The 23,256-nt window shown below is 38.4% G+C and overlaps 1 protein-coding gene across 11 annotated transcripts in view; it reads left to right on the top strand.

Moving 5' to 3' along the window:
• The window catches only part of FHIT (fragile histidine triad diadenosine triphosphatase), a 1,430,768-nt gene that overhangs the window by 449,189 nt on the left and 958,323 nt on the right, over positions 1–23,256 (top strand). The gene's annotated exons all lie outside the window — the stretch shown is intronic.

Raw genomic sequence — 23,256 nt, 5'->3', positions numbered from 1 at the left:
CTCCCAACCAGCACCGCCACACACTTATTTTTTGTTTGTTTGTTTTGTTGTTTTTATGGCTCAGTTTTTTTTTTTTTCTTTTGTCACATTTAGGGCTTTACAGTGGTATGAAAAGCCACCCTGGCTCCTCCATCCATTAAACGGGAAATGCATATGAACAAATGGAAGGATTGCACCATATAATACAGCTGAAATACAATGTTATCATCTTCCCACTCTGAGCATTTCTCAGGATGGTTTATGTCCCAGCACTTAATTGTTTGCTATTGTTGGTGTACCAACACAATGCTATTAGCAACACAGAAGTCTCGGGCTTTCTGTTTAGATTGTCTTCATGTAGGCTAGCCAGAATTTAGATATTTGTAAACGGAATTGAACAGTGGCCTTTCTTCACAATATAAAATTCAGATAAGTGTAACCGGTCATGGCCCAACTCTTGTTTATTAATTAAGGCTTTATAATACAGCACCATTATTGGAAGCTGCGGCTTATGCAAAGAGGAATACTAATTACATTCTGCATTTTCTGTAATAATGGGGCAGCGCTTTGGACTATGCAGTTTATCCAGACAATGCATCCAGCTTATAATGTAGTTTATTAACAAGGAGGCTCTGAATGTTTAATGGGAGACAGATACAGCCGTGAAAGGGTGACATAAATAATATTCCTGGCCAGGCCAGGGTAGTGGCAATATGTTGCGTGCTGTGAACCTCAAGAGGTCTCCAAATAGCTTTTATGTGCGCTTGTTGACCATTTCTTGATACAAAGGAAGCCAAGTGACCCGAGAAAATCCATTTGGTAATTTCATTTTCCTATTCTCTTAACATTTCCTGAAGCTTTTAAAACAATAGACTTTTATGTTTGCATGCATTATTTTTTCTTAGTTTTCCCCAAGAATGGTCATTTTTATCATAGTCATCATGGATTTCTTACAATGGCCATGGTGAGAATCAGAATAGGCTTACATTTTTTTTGCCTGACAAATTATTTGTTTTTAATTGAGCTGCAATTCCTTTGTTATATTAACCCCTTTTACAGTTCAGGGGTGTCTGGATGGCTCGGTCGGTTGAACGTCTGACTCTTGGTTTTTGGCTCAGATCATGATCTCATGGGTTGTGGGATAGAGCTCCCCATAGGGCTCCCTGGTTAGCAGGGTGTCTGCTTGAAAGATTCTCTCCCTCTGCCCATCCCCACTAATGCACTTTCTCTCTCTCTAAAATAGATAAATGTCTTAAAAATATATATATGTGTGTGTGTGTATAATTCAGTGGCAATAGTATATTCACCAACTTATGGGACCATTAACCACTTTCTAATTTCAGAACATTGTCATCACCCCACAAAGAGACCTTGTACCCATTAGTACTCATTACCCATTCTCCCCTCCTAGCCTGTGGCAACCACTAATCTACTTCTGTTGCTATGGATTTGCCTACTCTGGACATTTCGTATAAATGGAATCAGACACTATGTCATCTTTTGTGACTGGCTTCTTTCACCAAGCACAATGTTTTCAAGGTTCATCCATCATGTAGCATGGGTCAATGCCCCATTACTTTTTATTGCTCAGTCATATTATATGGATATACTTCATTTTGTTTATCCATTCATCAGTAGGTGGACACTTATATTGCTTCCCCTTTTTGGCTCTGAGGAGTAATGCCACTGTGAACATTTGTATGCAAAATTTTGTGTATATGTGTATATATATATATATGTGTGTGTGTGTGTGTGTGTGTGTGTGTGTGTGTGTGTATTTCCCTCTGGGGCATATACTTAGAAGAAGAATTGCTAGGCCATATGGTAACTGTGTGTAAGTTTTTGAGGAATTGCTGTATTGTTTTCCAAAGCACCATTTTACATTACTGTCAACAGTGAATGAGGCTTCAAATTTATCCACATGGGTAATGAGTTGTATATCTCATTGTAGAACTGATTTGCATTTCTCTATTGATTAATGATATTAAACACCTTTCCATGTGCTTATTGACCATATGTACATCTTCTCTGTGGGGCTACCATTTTTAACCCCTATTTTATAAATGAGAAAACAAAGGCACTGAAAAGAAATGAGATTTTACCAGTTTTACTGCATGAGGTTATAACCCATCCATACTAGAACTTAAGTTTTCTAACTCAGTGATGTAAAAGCTTGGAGGTTCATCACCTAAGAATGAAATAAACTATAAGCTACTTGCATTTAGGTACGACTCTTTTATTTGCAAGTGACAGAATCTCAGTTCTAATTGTAGCTTAATGAAAGGGGATTTTGGCTTACCTATCTCAAAACTTAAGGGCTGTTTTGCCTTCAGGAATAGATGGATTTAACTGCTCAAAGATGACATCAGAAATCTATTTCTCTCATTCCTTAGTACTGTCTCCATCAGGTTGATGTCATGTATAGAGAGGGTCTCTTTTTTGTGGTAGTTAGATGGCCACCAGATGCTAGCAGGATTTATCTTTAGCTTCTCTTTCTCAAGAGTTCCAATCCCAAATTTCAGAAGTGAGTAGCATTGGAATGACTTGAATCAATGATTGACTCCCTGAATCATTTGTCAAAAGAAATACACTGACTGGTCACTTGCCCACTCTCCGTGTAAGGAATGATGTTAGCTCCATCCACACCATCTGGCTTCAGAGTTGGGAAAAGAAGGTGTCCCCTAGAGGAAAATCAGATTGCTGGCACTACCACAATGAGAACGTATGTGGTGGCAAGCCAAACTCACAGATGTCACTATGCTACTCAGTCTTTTGCTTGGGCCTTGATTTACCACTTACCAGCTTCTTGTTGTCTATGGATTTACCTTAAAAGGCCCAGAGTCTCTGAAAAGTCACGTTTGGTGACTTACAACTAAAGGATCAATCAACCAACCCACATTTATTTTTACAGTACGGAGGGTTTGTTCTAATAAATGCTAATAAGTTTGCTTATAGTTGAAGGTAGTGGCTTTTCGCTGTAATTTTGTGTCTGGGTTGTTCCAGATTGCTTTGGTTCTGTGTTTGAGAAATGAAACACTCCCTTGAAAAGAAATAGACATATCGGGGCACCTGGGTGGCTCAGTGGGTTAAGCCTCTGCCTTCGGCTCAGGTCATGATCTCAGGGTCCTGGGATCAAGCCTCACATCGGGCTCTCTGCTCAGCAGGGAGCCTACTTCCCCCTCTTTCTCTGCCTGCCTCTTTGCCTACTTATGATCTTTCTCTCTGTCAAATAAATAAATAAAATCTTTAAAAAAAAGGAAATAGAAATATAGCCATTTATTTATTTATTTAAATTAGCAATCCCTGTGAAGCCGTTTACTCTTTTTATATTTCACTATGTTTTACAAGGCACAACAAAAGCAGCCTCATCACATAGTAAATCTTTCACACAGGATTAAAATTTAATGGGTAAGGTCATTAAAGTAGAAATATTTTTTCTTCCTTAGTTCTTACTTAACTCTTCCACATTTGATACCTGGCTTTCCCCCATTCTAAGTCATCCACCTTCTAAGACACACAGAAGTTGAGAAGTGGCAGAAGCTATGTGTTGTTTTCTCTTATTTGACCCGTAAAATTGGTGTGTATTTAATCCACATAATAGCATTTCCCATCCGCATACCAATTCTGTTTCTTAGACAAGATCTAGCTGGGCTGTTGTTAAGGAGATTGCTAAAGTTGCATTCGGACTCAACAGAAAAGAATGCTGTGATCTTTGAATGATGTCTGTCACAGGCCCAGGACATGAAAGAGAAGGTGCTTGGATCCTATGATTTTCCTCCCTGCTTATATTTTGCTTAACCAACTGAGCCACCCAGGCGTCCCAAAATATAAATGTATTATTTATTTATTTAGAGATTTTATTTATTTATTTGACAGAGAGAGATCACAAGTAGACAGAGAGGCAGGCAGAGAGAGAGGAGGAAGCAGGCTCCCTGCTGAGCAGAGAGCCTGATGCGGGACTCGATCCCAGGACCCCGAGATCATGACCTGAGCCGAAGGCAGTGGCTTAACCCACTGAGCCGCCCAGGCGCCCTACCCTGCTTACATTTTGAACGTAAGTTCTGACACTGAATGTTTGCAGGATTGGGACAAGTTGCCTTGATGATTCAGATCAACAGATGGCTTCTTCTTTCACTGCCCGGATAAACTGTTTTGCCTTTCCTTTGCAGCTAAGTGTTTGAATCCTCAAGATTGCCTTAAGTGTGGAGATTTGACTTTGACTTACTATTTTGATCTAGAAGTGCACGAAGTATAAGCATAAAAATTGCTAGCTCTACAGGATTAAGCAAATGGAGTGTTTATTCAACCAAAGTATGCATCTACCGTCTACAGGTGTATAACACTGCACTAAGTCCTTAGAGCATGTGAAGGTGATAGGAGACAGCATCCTGACCTTTAGAGATTTAGAATCTAGGTGTTGGAGGAGGAGCTGGAAGATTCAGAAAGGGAGCTCAGAGTATACAGAGAAGGGGTGCGGGAGGGCACCTGGGTGGCTCAGTTGATTAAGCAACTGCCTTCAGCTCAGGTCACGATCCCGGAGTTCTGGGATTGAGACCCGCATCCGGCTCCCAGCTCCATGAGGAGTCTGCTTCTCCCTCTGACCTTCTCCCCTCTCATTCTTTCTCTCTCTCTCTCAAATAAATACATAAAATCTTAAAAAAAAGAAGAAGAAGAAGGGCTGAGGAAGTAAAACACTTTGATAATGAGCAATGAAGAGTAGAGTGATCCAGGGAAGATTGTGTGGAAAATGTATTTTTTTCTTTTATTTTATTTTCTTTATTTATTTTTTGAGCAAAGTCTTGAAGGATGTGTGAGCATGGGTTGGCAGAAATGACAGATGGTTGAAAAGGGTAAAAGTTACTGGCTGAAGGATGGCATAACTCAGAGGCCTCAGTGTACTAACCCACTTGATGTCTATTATATGAGAATATAGAAATAGATTATATTGGAAAAATGAAAGATTCATGCATAAATTAGAAAATAGCAGAGAATCTGGAGATTTCACATAAAATGGAGGTTTTCTTGCTTACCTAATAAAACTGGATGATATGACAACATTGAACCACACCTCCTAGTTGGCAACAAATGGCCGAGTGAATTCCGTTGCCATAGTAGACAGAGCTTGCCAGTGCCTTCCTCTCCCTGAGTACTCCTGAGACAGAGGTTAAGGTCAGTTACTACCTAGTATCCCGCATGCCCTATTGAGACTATTTCATTATATCTATGTCTTCAAGCAAAGTTTAGAAAATGAAAAATAAATTTTGGGAAGTCTCTTACAAAAAAGGATGGAGGCAGGGAGATAGCGCGTTTCATATGTAGTCAAGCATGCTGGTATCTGTTGTTCTTATAAGAACATTTATTTGCCCTCTGTCCCAGTGCAATAGGCATGTGAGTTTGCACTTCTCCCGGGATTCTCCAAAAGGAGCAAGTAGAGTTTAGTGAGAAGAGTATAGAGAAGAGCAGAGAACTCCTGTCTTCCTGGAATAGAAAGCAGTGTGTGTGTGTGTGTGTGTGTGTGTTTAAAGGTTTATTTGTTTATTTGAGAGAGAGAGAGAACAGGGAGGGACAAAGGGAGAGGAAGAGAATCTCAAGCAGACTATCCACTAAACAGGAAGCCTAACATGGGGCTTAATTCCATGACGCCTGAGATCATGACCTGAGCCAAAAAAGAGTCAGACTTTTAGCTGAATGAGCCACCCAGCTGCCCCAGAAACCATTGTTTTTTGTTTTTTTATAATTTTTTTTTAAGATTTTATTTATTTGACAGAGAGAGCCACAGTGAGAGAGGGAACACAAGCTGGGAGAGTGGGAGAAGGAAAATCAGGCTGCCTACTGAGGAGGGAGCTCAATGTGGGGCTTGATCCCAGAACCCTGGGATCATGACCTGAGCTAATGGCAGACACTTAACGAATGAACTATCCAGGCACCCTGGAAACCATTGTTTTAACCATATTTTATCTGCAAAGACGTGAGAAAAATGCTGAAATGGCAAACTGAAGAATTTAGTTCTGACCTTTCTGAGAAGTTGGACGTTGAGTATTGAGGGTCATAATTATGGTTCATGGAAGTGTTAATGAATATTATAACATAATATAAGAAGTTAATGAATTTGCCAAAAATGAAGTGACTAGAGTAATTGTCCCTATTTTTTTTTTTTTTCGAAAGGGTTACTGGAGTCAAAGATACAGTCAAGTTTAAGAAGTAGTGTGTTTCAGCAATGTATATGTATCTTGAGGTATTTTTGCGGTCAAGACCTAGAAATATGACATGGTTGGTAGCACAACCATGAATTTAGAACTGGTGGGAGAATTTTTAAATTATCTAGGATAGATAGAATTCTAAAAGCTTGCCACAAGGTTTAAGCTCTGTTATGGAAAACAAAATTGAGGTTTCCCTATTTGGTTTATAGATGTAACGTGCTCCTTTTTATTAATCAAATGACTTGATCCAGGCTTCAATTTATAAAATCCATTTGGATAATATTCTAGTAATAGAGGAAATGTTTTTTGATCTCCTGGATGAGTTTTATTTTCTGGAATCACATAGTAAATTATCTTTGCTTTCCTGTGATGGGGCTCCTGCCTCATTGACATTTTATATGATACAGTTTTCTGACCATCCCAACTATATGACAGCATCACAGTAGAGTCACTATCTGCCTCGATTGCTGTTAGCTGGATTAGTCTTATCGTAATTACGTCTTTGACATAGCTGCTCTGGCTTTTCTATCTCTTTCTTGTTTATCTCAGTTAAAATATATAAAAATGTATTAACAGTTCGATACCCTGGATTCTCTGGAGGGCTGAGCCCTATATTAAATTGTAGTTTCCTAAATATAGGGAGAGAGTAGAGGGACTTGGAACATTTCTGGTGCTGAGTTTTTATTATATTGTGAGCTTTCCTTCAGCACTTTAAGAATCCATCTTTCTCAATATGGGTGGAAGTGGGGAAACTTAAAGGAAATTGTTTTCTGCATTCTCTGTAATGGTTTTTATTTAAGAATGATAAAGCAATACTTGCTAAGCCCAGACCAGTTCTGCAGCAGACAGTGCTGAAAATCCCAGAGGAAATGGAAGGATGTTTCCGTGTTGGGAGGAAATAAACTTCACAATGTTATTTGGTATATAAAGTTATTATAAGTATATTGAAGGCGGTTTGCCTAGTGTAAAAAAGACTCAACTTGGAGTTGGTCTAGCCATGATTAACCCTTCTACGTCTGGTTGCTTCTACTCTGAAACAATTTAGTGACACGATTAAGAGGACAAAGACAGACTGCACGGGGTTCAAGGCCTCACTCCACTTCTTATGCAGGTCAGTTAACCTTCTAGCATCTCCTTTTCTTCCTATACAAAATGGGTACAATACTCATATGCTTTGGATTAGTTGCCATCTTTCTGATGCTCAGAGTGCCGTACAATGGAAGGCTCAATCTACGGCGGCTGTTATCATTGTATTCCTTATTAAGGTCTCAGCTGGTTTAGGGAGAGATATTTCAACTTGAAGTGAATACGTCTGGATTTTCAGCCATAAAGCTTTGGAACTTGGAAAAGTCAACTCACTTCTTTGTCCACACTTTCTCCACTGAAAACTGACTGAAATTTCCTTACTAGCCATCCATTTCTGGGAACAAAGTGAGTTAGTGAATGCACAAGTTTCAGACATCTGGAGAAATGTTCCCCAGATCAAATTGCTCTACAGATTTAGTCTTTTCAAAGCTACTTTTAATTGTGTTTTTTCCTATAGGCAAACAGGGAAAGGGTAGTTTTGAAAATGATATTATTGCTTCATTAATTTCTAATTCTCAGATGGAAAGTAATAGGCTTCATATCTAGATTTCTAACCCAGTGCCATTGACTCCCTTCATCAATCACTTCATCACCAAGGCAGTTTTAGAGAGTTGAAAATACCTTTTCAGCCATCAGATCAGCCTTGAGTGATGAGACTTCTCTTTGTTGGGTTAAAAGGGGAGACCAAACTTTTGTTGTCAGCTCCCTGGCCAGAACAGGGAGTGTCACTGGCTGGTGATAGATTTCGGGTTGTTTATTTTTGGATGTTTTGCATATATGCTTGCCTAATATTTGTTAGAAAATGTTACCAAGCATTCTTTGGTCCTCACTTTCCAGTGCTGCTTCTTGCCTGCTAACCCTGGGACCTAAGGAAAATTACTTTATGTTGGTGAGCCTCACCCTCAGTATCATTATCTGTAAGATGGAGTTCTCATGGTGTGAGGTAGAGCATGTGAAGTACTTACAAGTTAATGCATATTAAATGCAAACATAATGCCTGGCATATACTAAGTACTAAATAGCTGTTCTTAGTATTATTAGTAGTAGTATATCAGTTAATAAGAGTATTACTAATCAGTTAACAATAATAGTGCTACTTCCTAAAATAGGAGAATATTGAGTATATTCCTAAAGTAGGGGGGAAAAAAAAGACCATATGCATAAGCTTAAAAGAAAGGTTCTAAAACTATTGGTCATATACCTAGATTTTATATATTGGGGACTATTTAATAACTTGTATATGTCCAAATTACAGGGAGCTATCTCTGTTGGTGATTCAAAAGACGACATGGGATAACTGGGCATTCACAAACAAAAGAATGAAGTTGGACCCCATACCTCGCACCATGTACAAAAATTAATTCACAATGGGTTAAAGACCTAAATGGGAGATGTAACACTATAAAACTCTTAGACAAAAACATAAGCATAAACCTTTCTTAGATATGATACCAAAAGTACAGCAACATAAGAAAAAATAGGCATATTGGATATCACCAAAATTTAAAACTCTCATGCTCCAAATGACATCATCAAGGAAATAAAAAGACAACTCACAGAATGGAAATTTTTTCTTATAAATCATACATCTGTTGAGGGACTTATTTCTAAAATATATGAAGAATTCCTACAGTTCAATAGCAACAGGACAAATAGCCCAATTAAAAAGGAGCAAAGGATCTGAAGAGCATTTGCTTAAAGAAGGCATACAAAAGGAAATGAGCCCATGAAAAGACTCTCAGCACCATTAGCCATCAGGGAAATGTAAGTCATACCACAATGAGAAAGAAACCTCCTCAAATAGATGCACTAGGATGGCTGTAATCAAAAGAGAGATAACAAGGATTAGTGAGCATATGCTGAAACTAGAACTCTCATACACTGTTAGTAGGAAGTAAAATGGTGTGGTTGCTTTGGAAAGCAGCTGGAAACTTCTTAAAATGTTTAGCATAAATATGACTCAGCAATTCTACTCTTAGGTATCTATCCATGGGAAATGAAAGCATATGGGCGCACAAAAACTTGTCCACAAATGTTTGCAGCCGCGTTGTTCATAACAGCCCCAAAGTGGAAATAACCCAAATGTCCATTTATTGATGAATGGCTAAATAAAATGTATATTCGCACAATGGGATATCAGTCAGCAATAAAATGAAATGAAGTACTGATAACATGTTACATGGTAGACGAATCTTGAAAACTTTATGCTAAATGAAGAAGCCCATTGCAGAAGACCACATATTGTCTGATTCCATTAATACAAAATCTCTAGAATAAACAAATGTGTAGAGACAGAAAAATAGTTTAGTGGTTGCTTAGGGGTGGGGGGCTGGGAGGAAATGAGTAGTAACTGCTAATGGGTAGGCGATTTCTTTATGGGATGATGAAATGTTCTAACATTGATAGTGGTGATGGTCACACAACTTTGTGAACATACTTCAAACCATTGAATTGTATCCTTTAAGTGAGTTAATTGAATGGTGTGTGAATTGTATCTGCAAAAAAAAAAAATCTATTCTAAAAACAAACAGAAAAGAGTTGCCACAGAACTTGTTTGCTGTGGAACAAACTTGAAGTATCTTGGAATAAGTGCTTCACTGGTTGCTACCATGTCAGTTCTGTGAGGACTGAAATGAAGTTAGACATCCTGTGTCTGGAAATAGAGGCACACAAGAAAGTATTTGTTAAGGTTTGTGACTGTGCTGGTGGTTGCTAGTACTACTTCAGGTTCCCTAAATCTCTGGAAGAACGAATAGGACTCAGAAGTTATTATACTCATGAGTATGTTTCACTACAGTGACAGGATACGAAGTAAATCATCATAAGGAAAAGGTGCATGGTATGAAATGAGGCACAAACTTCTGAAAGCCACACAGGATGTCCTTAATTTCTCCAACAGTGAGCTGCATTACTGTGGGTACCAAGGAAGCTCATTAGACGCAGTACATAAAGTTTGTACTGGGGGTTGGTCTACCTAACACCTCCCCAGATTCTAGACTCTTATCTCATAAGAGATAAACAGGCATTCAGCATAAATCACATTAGTTGTACAAACAAAGCACGGTAGTGGGTACTCCCATCACTCAGGAGAGTTTTGTATCAGTATAGGAAACTGTTTACCAGCCCAAATTCCCAGATGCCAGCCAAACACCAATGTAACAAGCAGGGCTTTCTAAGGCTAGGCTGCACAGTGAATAGAAGGAAGCCAGGTTCTAAATTTCCATGTGATCTGTAAAAGCCTATATCTGCAAAAAGTACTGGGAGGAGGAATCAGTGTGCCCTCGGAAGAGTGTGGCCTCGGCACACAATTGCCAACTCAATTCTTGGTTGTCTCTAATGAGAAGAACAGTCTAGAGGTTAGGCTGTGTTTTCAACTCATTTTTCTTCCTGGATGCCCACAACAGATGAATTAAAGCCTGAGAGTGATCGTTCTTAACCAGGATGATTTTGTCGCCTGGAAGATGTTGGTTATGTCTAGAGACATTTTCAGTTGTTACAGCTGGGGTGGGGGTGCTACCTGCATCTGTGGGGTGGAAGCTAGGGATGCTTCTAAATGTCTTACAATGCACAGAACCACCTTTCACAACAAAGAATTACATGGGTCAAAATGTCAACAGTGCCAAAGTTGAAAGCCCTGCCTCAGAATATTTATAATGGACAGCCTATAGAGCCTAAGATAGTTATCCATTAACTTATAGGATGGAGTAAGACAAGGGAGGTAATTGGGCTTACCACCTTTTATACCCACCACACCCCACTTTCCCTTTTCTTATTTCTTGAGATCAGTGTCCTGAAGATTATAAATTCTTTTTCTATTCTGTGTCTACTGATAAAGGACTCCGGATGGGGGAAAGAAGGCAATTCCTTCTCTCAGGATGGTGGCTTTGATTTTAGGGTTTCAGATCTGTTGCCATAGATGCATTGCCCAGTCACTGACTCTGAAGGAATGTGTGAGGTTAGAAATACCAGCCTTTGTGTTTTCATGTTGAATTCCTAAAAGCTGAGAGTCGTTCCTCACCATGTCATCTACGAGCTCTTCCTATTTACCTCCGCTCTTTATGGCCTCATTTCCTTCCTTGTCTTTTCATAATATCTTTCCAAGTGGAAGCTAATGTGAATTTTGGTGCTTTCCAACTCCTCGCTGGTATGTCTAACACCATGAGATTGAATTAATTTGAACTATTAAGCATGAAGTACATATTACCATGGAGCTCATTCCAGATGTATTATTGTTAGCTTAATTGTTATGGCTAATCATTGATTGTGGTTTTTCTGGGTTTTGAAATAATAATAATAATAATAATACTCTTTATTATAGTGCCTTTCATTTGAGGATCTTAAAAAGCCTGCATCCTGGAACCACTTATTGTAAAATTGTCATTATCTGTGTATTCTCATTTGGCAAAGTTTGAGGAGGAATATGCCAGTATATGATTTAAAAAGCCAAGAAAAATTTATATTCATGAATCATGCTTTTTTTTTTTTTCCAATTTACCAGCATAGAGAAATAGGAGGGGGAATTTTAGCCCACTGGGATATTATTTCCAGAGAGCAATCCTATGGCTTTTATGACAATTTTATGGCCTTTATGTTCACTTCATATCAGCTCTGACTTGCTAGGTTTTAATTTTAAATGGTTCTCAGATTGTTTGAGGGTTGTGTTTTGCTTTGTTTGGCCATTTAAGGATGCGTGTGTGTGTGTGTGTGTGTGTGTGTGTGTGTGTGTGTGTATTTTAGGCCTTAAAAGAGATAAAGGTTCTTTGGATACTCCTCATCACTTACATCACATTTTGAAAAGTTCAAAATGAGTGAGAAACACAGTGCAATCTGTCTGTACTTAAATATATATTTACATACACAAAACATCAGCCATTGGGAAGAGGAAGACAGTGGAAGTATAGTTTGGTCTCTTGATGATCAAAATAGTTAAACACTGAAGGAGACGGGGGAAGTTCAGTTGGTTCCCAGCCTACCTATTGTAATCTGGATGAACACTCTGGAGGTCTAACCTTTTTTATCAGTTGAAATTAATTGCTCCCATAAAGCAATTGCTTCGACATAACAATTATGACAGGTTTCTAATGGAATCCTGATGAGTTTTGTTAAATTGACACTTAACCCTAAAGACGGGAAGCATCTTCTTGTGCTACCACACCTCCCAGCAGTAGTTTAGGCAGCTTGGTTTTCCCCAGAAGAGTTTCAGTTTGGCTTCAGTGATACATGGAGAGTTTCCACCATCTGTCTGCTGCTGTCAAGGGACCTAAGAGAAGTGAGTTGCTGGACCGTCACTACATGGCTTCTTATTGTTGTCCCTTTCCATGGGAGAAGTGAGGCTAGGGACTCATGCCATGCATAATGAAGACTCTTCTTGTTACTCAGCATGCATTCCTCTGAAGGCTGGGAGGCCACAGTGAGAAAAAAGGGTAAAAGGTTCTCTCCTGTGGCGACACATTAGAATCCCTTTTGGAACTTTAAAACCCCTCTGGGGCCTGGGTCCCACCCTCAGAGAGATTCTAACTGGTCCGGGAAAGAGCCTGACCCCCAAAAGGCTTAAGTTTCCCAGGTGATTCTAATTGTTAGCCACATTTTGCTCTGCTTGGTGTCTAGCTTTTAGCAGAACTATTATTCAAAATACATAACAACTGGTACAGTCCTATGTTCTTGCTCTCTACCAGGCATTGTGCTGAATGCTTTACAGGTATCAGTCTGTTTGATTGTCCCAATAGGCACATTGCTGAAGATTCATGAACTCATAATTCACTTATTTGATGAATATTTTGCGGGCACAGGTACTGGGCCAGGCAATGTGTTGGCTGTTAGGGAATATTTTCAAGGAATATTTTCAGGGTTGATGACATCTGGAGTGACATTGAAAGGCTGAGGAGGAGTTAGCTGGGCAAAAGGGGAGGAAAGCTACCACAGGCAGGGACGATGGCTTTTGAAAATGTATTGAGATGGAAGATGGCCGTTCAAGGAATGAAAGAAAACCAGTACTACTGGAGCAAAGGAAGCCAACCGAAGCATGATACAAGATGAGACATAGAGATGGACAGATCTTCCTTGGCAAGGGTTATAGGTTTGGTAAAGGCTTTTGGTCTTTGTTCTGAAACCAGATGCAAGCTCTAATCATTTCCTTTCCCTAGAAGATTTCTGGTCACAGTAGGGGAAACAGGTAAAAGGAAAGCAAAAGTGGGTGCACTGTCATGAGTTGGGTGGCTCTTTCTCTAGACCGGGACAGAATGAGGATGATTTGGACTAAGGCAGTGAAGGGAGAGAGGTGAGCATACCTGCATGATACTTAGATGGTAAAACCTTTAGGGTTTGAAGATGGATTCCATCAGCAGAAGAGGAAAATGGCTGCCATCTCCTATGTTACTATTACTTACTCTATTATTACCTCAGATGTTCACATGAGCCTATGAGAATTAGAGTAGTTCATCTCAGGCTTTCATGTGGATGGGGAATCACCTGAGGATCTTGTTAAAATGCAGATTCTGATGAGGCAGTTTTGCAGTGGGACCTGTGATTGTGCCTCCTGAGTTCTAAATGCTGCTGTTGCTGCTGCCTGGAGTGGTCCATAAGCCATACTTAGACAATCACGGGCTTAGAGGTGTAGCATAACTTACTCAGGTCGTGGTGGAGTGGAGCCTGTACTTTTAACCATGTCTGTCTGCCTCCAAAGCCTATGAACTTATTCACAAACTCTATGGCTTCTGAAAGATGGATCTTTTGGTGTAAAAAGTCAGTTGGAGACAACCTGGGAAGGTTGTACAGCAGCTAAGAGATGGGGATTTTTATCTGTAGGCAATTGGCAGCCATTGAAAATGTGTAAGCAGAAAAGGATCCAGTCAGCTTATATTACAGTTTATGGATGTATTTCCTTGAGTATGTTGTTTGTTCTTTTTGGATAGAATAGATCGCTTGGGTCAAATTGAAATGCAGTTAAAAAAAACAAAAAGAAAACAAGAGGATATTATGCTTAGCGAAATAAGTCAATCAGAGAAAGACAACTATAATATGATCCTATCCATATATCATATGCAGAGCGGCTCTGAGAAGTCCTGCAGTAAAAGAAGTGTTTAACTTGTATAACTCAGTGGTTTTCCAAACTAATTTGACCTAAGAATTGCCCTCAGTTCTTTTCTTAATTCTAATTCTTGACATTCCATTAAACAGTTTTTCTGTCTGGTGGAGTTTATGAGATGCTGGTCTGTACTCACAAAGACCTATGGTCTTTGAAGCATCAATATCACTTGCCTGGGCCTGTGTACTTTTTTAGTGGCTAGAAGATTTGCTGTTCTTGAAATCTAGGACAGCAGAATAGCCTAGTTTTTATTTGCTCTTACTTAAGCCCAGTGCTCTTACAATAGTTAAGGAGTTAGTTGGAAGGAAAGATCACTGACTTATCTGCATGTTTCCCTGTGGTCTGGAAGAGGTGAGTTGTGCTTTTGTTTCTTTTCTTGTTTCTATGTGTTTGGTTCTATTTTGGTAGCCATAGGCTCTTCCTCCCTACTCTGTTTCATGTAAAAGATCCCAAGAATAGGATCATTGCCAGCTATGACATTTACATTGAGTCATTTTTTTTTAATGTTAAGTACATCACATGAAACTTGAATGGTTTTTAAAAATTGGAGCTAATTTGGTAATTTGAAAGTAAATTAAGTTTGTCTTTTGCCTGAAGGATCTGAGGGTCTCACATAAGATGAAAAACAAAAACCTTTTTTAAAAAAATCGACTGTGTATAGTTAGCATTCATATGAAACCAGAAAATTCTGGATTTCAAGATGTTGGTGGAATAACATGCAAGGTAAGATCTAATACCCTACTAAGAATGAAAACAAATGTGATAATAGAGGATGATAGAAAGTTGTATTTAAGAAAAAATTATTGAGTATTTAGAAGATGAATTTGTAGGTACTGAATAGCCTGTCTAAATGATATGAGAGTTTCCTCAGCCTGTGTCTGTTGTCTTCAACTTTCACAGAATTGGCTTCTTGTAGACAGTGTTGCAACCTTAGCCTGGAAAATGTCTTCACATTTTGATGGGCATCAGAACTGGCTATGAAGCTCCTTGAAAAATACATATGAAGCTCCTTGAAAATACATCTGCCTAAGAGACTCTGATTAGGCAGGTCTAGCATGGCATACAGAAATCTGTATTTTCAACCGCAAGACATTTAATTCTGAGACACAATGAAGTTAGAGTTGCTTCTGAAAGAATACTCTTTCAGGTTCTGTTATCCCAAGATTCACACTGACAATTAGTTAAAAATGAAATTCCAAGCTGCAGTCTCCAACAATTCTATATGTTGGTGCAACATGGACAGAACCTAACCTGCATTGCTATTCCAGTTGCCCTGTCCCATCCTTGGATACGCTCCTCTAGTGAAGAGTATTTTTAACAAGCATTCTACATGATTCTGATGCAAGTGATTCAGGAATCATATTTTGAGAATCACTGCTCTAGAAACTTGATTTCGAATAGATAGGTTCCATGGATGATCTATTAAATGTGAGGTCATAGGCTACCCACTCAGATAAAGGCCCAGGCTGATGAGTTTAGGTTGATGATACGTTCCTTACCAGTGACATTCCATGGCCATGCAGACTTGCACACTCCCAAGCTGCAGACAGACCATAGTCTCCAGATATCTTCTTGTACATCTCTGCTGTAGATGTTACAGCATTCCTCGTACTGCTGCTGGACCTGGAGCCAAAAGCACGGGATCTTTGCCTATAAATAAGTTGAATAGATCCTCTCAGCTTTGACTCCATTGCTGCTGCACACATGAATTTGATCCTGAGCGGGGACAGAGTGGTTTATAATACTTAGGACAGAATAGAGAACATGGCAGGAAAATGTAGATCTACTACCTGGCACTCGTGAATTAATTAACATTCCCAGGGGTTGAGGTATAAAGTGGTGCTGAGAACTTTCCTCTTTGTCTCTAATCAACTGTCTTTTGTCAGACCCAGATTTTGAGTCTAGAATAGCAATTCTCCAAGTATGCTTCATGGATGCTTAGGTGTCCTGAGACTTCATCGGGGTGTCTGCAAGGCAATAACTATATTACCATAAAATTAAGTTGTCTCTCTGTGTTGACATTTGTACTGGTAGTACAAAAGCAATGGCAGATAAAACTGCATGAATCCAGCACTTAAGCATGAGTCAAGGCAAGGGCACCAAACTGTACCATTGGTCTTTTATTCTTTACCAACATGGTTAAAAAAAAAATTTCATTTTAAGAATGAACTTGATGAAACAGTAAAAATGATTAATTTGCTTAACTTTCGACTCTCACGTACACCAATTTTTTTTAAGTGAAATAGGAAGCTTGCATAAAAGAAGTTGCCATTGCATCCTGAAGTATCATAGTTGTTTGAGAGCAAGTACTGTTTCAGTTTTAAGTGGAACCAACCGCTTTAATATGGAGCACCATTTTTTATTTGAAAGAACAACTGACAGGTGAAATATCGGTATTCAGACATTGATATTTGATAGACATTTTCTCAAAAATGCAGACACTAAGCCTGTCACATACTGTCCAATGTATTTAACAAATACATTGTACAGTATTTGTTGCCAATGATAAAACTCATGATTTCAAGCAAAAATTAGAATTTTGGAGCACTCATATCTGCCACCATGAGCTTGACAGCTTTCCAATACTTAAAGACTTTTCTGATGAGATCGATGGTGATATTAACAAATATGATTCTTTTTTATGTCATATAATGAAATGTGTCAGCATTTGGAAGATCTGCCTAATCCAGTGAGCCAATATTTTCGACCAGAGCAATGCATGCTTCTATGAAGTTTTGCGTGGGGACAGGGTCCATTTCAAGTACAACACAGACCATAGATTTTTCACATAATAGAACACTAAAAATTTATTGATACAGTTTTAGATTCCACTCTACAACTATTAAAGAAACTTCCATTTATCAAGTCTTTAAAAATATTCAGCAGCACCAAAGGCAATTGTACTCTGTTTCTCAGTCAGACCAGGAATGGAAATGACTTTTCCCCCTCAAAGTTTAACAGTGATTACAGTATACCCTCAAATTGTGTATAAATTTTTTGAATGAAAATCTTGACGCTATTTGATTAATCCTTTTTAACCTCTCAGATTTTTTTCAACAATATTCACAATAGACAGTCATTACATTGTATAAACCACAAACTTAAAGCAGGTAATGGAAAAGAAAAATAATTAACTTTCTGGTTTTACAAATAAAGTTGGAAAATAAATAGTGGTTGCAGCTACACGATGTTTGGAGAAACACTGTGAGCATATTTTCCAAGACATACTTTCAATTATTTGCTGTTAGGCATTCTGTTATAAATATTTCAAACATCTTTATTTCCTATGACAACAATTAGCATCTATATTTATATTGTCCTCCTTTAACGAGATTTAATCTACTAAATCATGAAATGATTTGGCCACTCCAAACTCTATTTCAGTCTGTCACTATAAGAGACCCACAGGATAAACTTAGAATTTCCTTTCTTTCTATTACTTTATTCTCAGACATTTTAAATATTAATGGTCCCCAAACTACTCCCCAAATCATCTGTTTATCAAGCAAATTTAAGTTGATTAAACCTGCTGCAGTAAGAGATAACTCCTTTACTCAGTAATATCTCAGGAAGTTCAGATCAGGAGCAGATGTTTCTAAGATTTTTGAATCTGAGCTCACATGGTTTAAGGCAGATCTTTCAGTGCAGTGCTCTGATTGGAAATGAGCTAATAAATTCATGACACAGTATTTTGGGGTTGGTGGACATAGTGAAGTGAGGGTCTTGAAATGAGCCTTGATACATAAATAGTTAGGTTTAAAATAGCTAGGTTTAAAAAGGTAGGCAAGGTCAGTGGATGTCTGCCATATTGGAGAAAACACTTTCTCACCTTAGCCATTTGCCCTACATAATTACAACTAAAACCATCCACACTATCACAACCACCACTACCACAAACACCACCATTACAACCATCATCATCATTATCACAATAACAACATCCACCACCACAGCTATAGTTAGCATCGACACCGGGAGTCAGGGAACTGAGGACAATCTCCTAAGATTTCTGTGACCCACAAAATATTTGCTTAAAGCAGTGTTTCTTAAACTTCCCTATGCACATGAATCTGATTCATTAGTCTGTGTTAAGGCCTGAGATTCTTCATTTTCAACCAACAGTGATATGATGCTGATGTTAGTGATCCAGGGGGCACACTTCAAGTAGGAAAGATCCTGAATATAGTTCAGAGTCTCAGAGCTCTCCAATTCAGGGAACATCATGCTAAAGCTGACTAAAACCTTCAAGAGATTATAATCATGAATGGGACATAGTTGGGGAGGGAGGTACTTGGAAATTTGAAATGAAATTCACTCTCCTGAGAAAGAGAATGAGATTTCTCTTACTGTAAAGCTCTGTTGCCCAATGTCTAGTATAAGATCATCGGGCCACATAACATGACCTATTCACAGTTTCCACGGTTAGGACATGGACATCTTGGGGAGGAGCATTATTCTGTCTACCACAATTTACTGTCTGGTTTTCAAGATTTCCACATCCCTCAAGTGTCAACCCGTTACACAATCAGTATAACGACACTGTATTGGGATAAATATCCCTTCATTTTATAGTGATTTATTTCTTTATTTTAGAGAGAGAGAGAAAGAGAGAGAGAGCATGCGCGTGCACAATAGTGGGAGGAGCAGAGGAGAGAGAATCTCAAGCAGACTCTAGGCTGAACACAGGGCGTGATACAGGGCTTGAGATCATGACCTGAGTCCAAAACAAGTTGGATGCCTAACTGACTAAGCTATCCAGGTGCCCCAATACTTCCTTCATTTTAATTGACATAAGGTAAGTAAAGTAGCTACTTTTCTCTAGTAAACAAAAATCAGACTGTTGACTGATGGAAAATGAGATAGGATGGAAGAGGAGAATAAATTTTTATTTTGGTTCCCCTTTCTCCACATCCTCTCCAACACATGTTGTTTCCTGTCTTGCTAATTTTGGCCATTCTAACTGGTGTAAAGTGATATCTCAATGTGGTTTTAATTTGAATCTCCCTGATGGCTAGTGATGATGAACATTTTTTCATGTGTCTGATAGCCATTTGTATGTCTTCATTGGAGAAGTGTCTGTTCATGTCTTCTGCCCACTTTTTGATATGATTGTCTGTTTTGTGTGTGTTGAGTTTGAGGAGTTCTTTATAGATCCTGGATATCAACCTTTTGTCTGTACTGTCACTTGCAAATATCTTCTCCCATTCCGTGGGTTGCCTCTTTGTTTTCTTGACTGTTTCCTTTGCTGTGCAGAAGCTTTTGATTTTGATGAAGTCCCAAAAGTTCATTTTCGCTTTTGTTTCCTTTGCCTTTGGATTTTGAATTTTGGCTTTTCCAAAGATCAGCAACTAGAACCATCTCCAGGTTTCTCCACAGTGTTGAGATATTTTATTAGAGAAGTTTCCCTCTTAAATTCAAGCTTATGTGACACCCTCATAGGTCCTGAGCATGTGAACTCTTGCAGAGAGATCAATATATATCCTTTTGGATCCATAGGAACCATATCAGTTAAAAAACCTGGAATCACCAAACCATCCATCTCAGTGAAACTTTCAAATACAAAGAAAAGAGACTCTTAGTTTGATGTGTACTTAATTATAATTCCAGCTACTTTGCTAACTTTAGGTTATACTTTGTGTTTCAACAGCTTATTTTATGTGTTGCTTGTATTTCCTTCTTCTTTGTCCTCCAATTACACTTATTTTGTTTTTTAGTTCTAATGCTCCATGGCTTTGTTCACTTATTCATTTACTAGGTTGTCATATGAATTTTTATTACTAAAAAGGCCTCAAGTATATTTGGATCTGAGCTAATGGCTTTTCTAATCTAACTATAAGAAAACTATATAGAAAAATATTAGCAAAGGCAGGAACTGAATAACTTTTCTTAAAAAAATATTGGCAGGAAGGTTTTTTTTTCCCCCCACATGCTTAGCATTTGTTTCAGGGTTATTGAGAAATAATTGACATACATGACTGTATATGTTTAAGGCATACAGCATGATGATTTGATTTACATGTATTGTGAAATGATTACCACATGTTCAGCCAGCATGCATTTTCTCTGTTTTTTTTTTTTTAAAGATTTTATTTATTTATTTGACAGAGAGAAGTCACAAGTAGACGGAGAGGCAGGCAGAGAGAGAGAGGGAAGCAGGCTCCCTGCTGAGCAGAGAGCCTGATGCGGGACTCGATCCCAGGACCCTGAGATCATGACCTGAGCCGAAGGCAGCGGCCCAACCCACTGAGCCACCCAGGCGTCCCTGCATTTTCTCTTTGTGATAAGAATTCTTAGGATATACTTCCTTAACAACTTCCCTATAGATCATAAAGTAGTGTTATAGTGATCACCTTGTACATTATATCCCTAGTATTTATTTATCTTATAACTGGTGGTTTGTATGCTTTTGACTATTTTCCTCCAACTTGGCCCTCTCCCCATTCTCTGCCCCTGTTAACCACAAGTTTGATCTCTTTTTTAAGAAAAAAAATTTTTTAGATTCCACGAGTAAGTGAAATCATACACTATTTGTTCTTCTTTGTCTGATGTGTTTCACTTAGCATAATACCTTCTGTGTCCATACAACATGAAAGTTATAAAATATAAAAATTATAAAAAATAATTATAAAATATAATTAGTTACAAAATATAATATAGTCTCCTCATTTTTATGGCCAAATAATATTCCACTGTATATTTATATATACCACAACTCCTTTTTTTTTTTTTTAGTATTTTATTTATTTATTTGACAGACAGAGATCACAAGTAGGCAGAGAGGCAGGCAGAGAGAGAGGAAGGGAAGCAGGCTCCCTGCTGAGCAGAGAGCTGGATGTGGGGCTCCATCCCAGGACCCCGGGTTCATGACCTGAGCCACAGGCAGAGGCTTTAACCCATTGAGCCATCCAGGCGTCCCTACCACAACTTCTTTATCTAATCATCCACTGATGGACACCTACATTGTTTCATGTCTTGGCTATTGTAAATAATGTTGCTGTGAACATAGGAGTGCAGATATCTTTTTGAGTTGGTGTTTTTGATGCCTTTAGATATATTCCCAGAGTATAATTGATGGACTATATGATAGTTCTATTTTTAGTTTTTTGAGGATCCTCCATACTTTGTTCCGTAGTAACTGTATCAATTTATAATCTCATCAACACTGCACAAGTGTTCCCTTTTTTCCACATCCACACCAGCATTTATCTCTTGTCTTTTTGATGATGGCCATTCTAACAGGTGTGAGGTTATCTCTCATTGTAGTTTTAACTTGCATTTTCCCCATGTCTGGTGAGGTTGAGCCTCTTTTCATGTGTTTGTTGGCTTTCCATATATCTTCTTTAGAGAAATGTCTGTTCAGGTTATTTGTCTATCTTTTAAAATTTTTTCTTTTTCTTTCTTTTGTTGTTTTCATTTGTTTTTTGATACTGAGTTCTATGAGTTCATTGTATGTTTTGGATATTAATCCCTTATCAGATATATGGTTTACATATATTTCTCCCATTCTATAGGTTGTCTTTTCATTTTATTGATTGTTTCTTTTCCTGAGCAGAAGCTTTTTACTTTAACGAAAACTAAATGAGTCCAATTCTATTCTTTTATATGTGAATATCCAATTATCTCAGTACCTTTTATTGAAGAGGCCTTCTTTTCTTCATTGAATATGGTTGGTTATCCTCTCAAATATTAGTTGACTGTATATGCTTGGTCTATTTATGGGCTTTTGATTCTGTTTCATTAGTCTTTATGATTTTGTGCCAATACCACCATATTGTTTTGATGACTACAGCTTTATAGTATAGCTTGAAATGAGGAAATGTGATACCTCCTACATTGTTCCTCTTTCTCAGTATTTTGGCTCTGCAGTTTCATATAAATTTTAGGAGTGTTTTTCTACTTGTGTAAAAAAATGGCCATTGAAATCTTTCTTTTTTTAAATTAACATATAATGTATTATTTGTTTCACGGGTACAGGTCTGTGATTCATCAGACTTAAACAATTCACAGCACTCACCATAGCACAACCCTCCCAATGTCTATCAACCAGCCACCCCATCCCTCCCACACCCTTCACTCCAGCGACCCTCAGTTTATTTCCTGAGATTAAGAGTCTCTTATGCTTTGTCTCCCTCTCTGGTTTCATCTCGTTTCATTTTTCCCTCCCTTCCCCTATGATCCTCTGTCTTGTTTCTCAAATTCCTCATACCAGTGAGATGATAAGATAGTGGTCTTTCTCTGATTAACTTATTTCGCTTCGCATAATACCCTCTAGTTCCATCCACATCATTGCAAATGGCAAGATTTGGGGCAGGGGAGAGGTTGATGACTGTATAATATCCCATTGTATATTTATATACCCCATTTTCTTTATCCATTTATCTCTCAATGGACATCTATAGTCTTTCCGTAGTTTGGCTACTGTGGACATTGCTGCTATCAACATTGGGATATCAACATCTGTTATTTCCTGACTGTTGATTTTAGCCATTCTGACTGGTGTGAGGTGGTATCTCACTGTGGTTTTGACTTGTATTTCCCTGATGCCAGGAGATGTTGAGCACTTTTTCCTGTGTCTATTGGCCATCTGGATGTCTTTTTTGCAGAAATGTCTGTTCATGTCTTCTGCCCATTTCTTGGTTGGATTATTTATTCTTTGGGTGTTGAGTTTGATAAGTTCTTTATAGATTTTTGATCCTAGCCCTTTATCTGATATGTCATTTGCAAATTTCTTCTCCTACTCTGTCAGTTCTCTTTGATTTTGTTGACTGTTACCTTGCTATGCTTTTGATCTTGATGAAGTCCCAATAGTTCATTTCTGTCCTTGCTTCCCTTGCCTTTGGTAATGTTTCTAGGAAGAAGTTGTTGTGGCTGAGGTCGAAGAGGTTGGTCTGTGTTCTCCAGGATGTT

Source organism: Mustela lutreola, chromosome 2 (genome assembly GCF_030435805.1).
Source record: "Mustela lutreola isolate mMusLut2 chromosome 2, mMusLut2.pri, whole genome shotgun sequence".
In the NCBI taxonomy this organism is placed as follows: domain Eukaryota; kingdom Metazoa; phylum Chordata; class Mammalia; order Carnivora; family Mustelidae; genus Mustela; species Mustela lutreola.
This window is presented reverse-complemented; position numbering and strand designations above follow the sequence as displayed.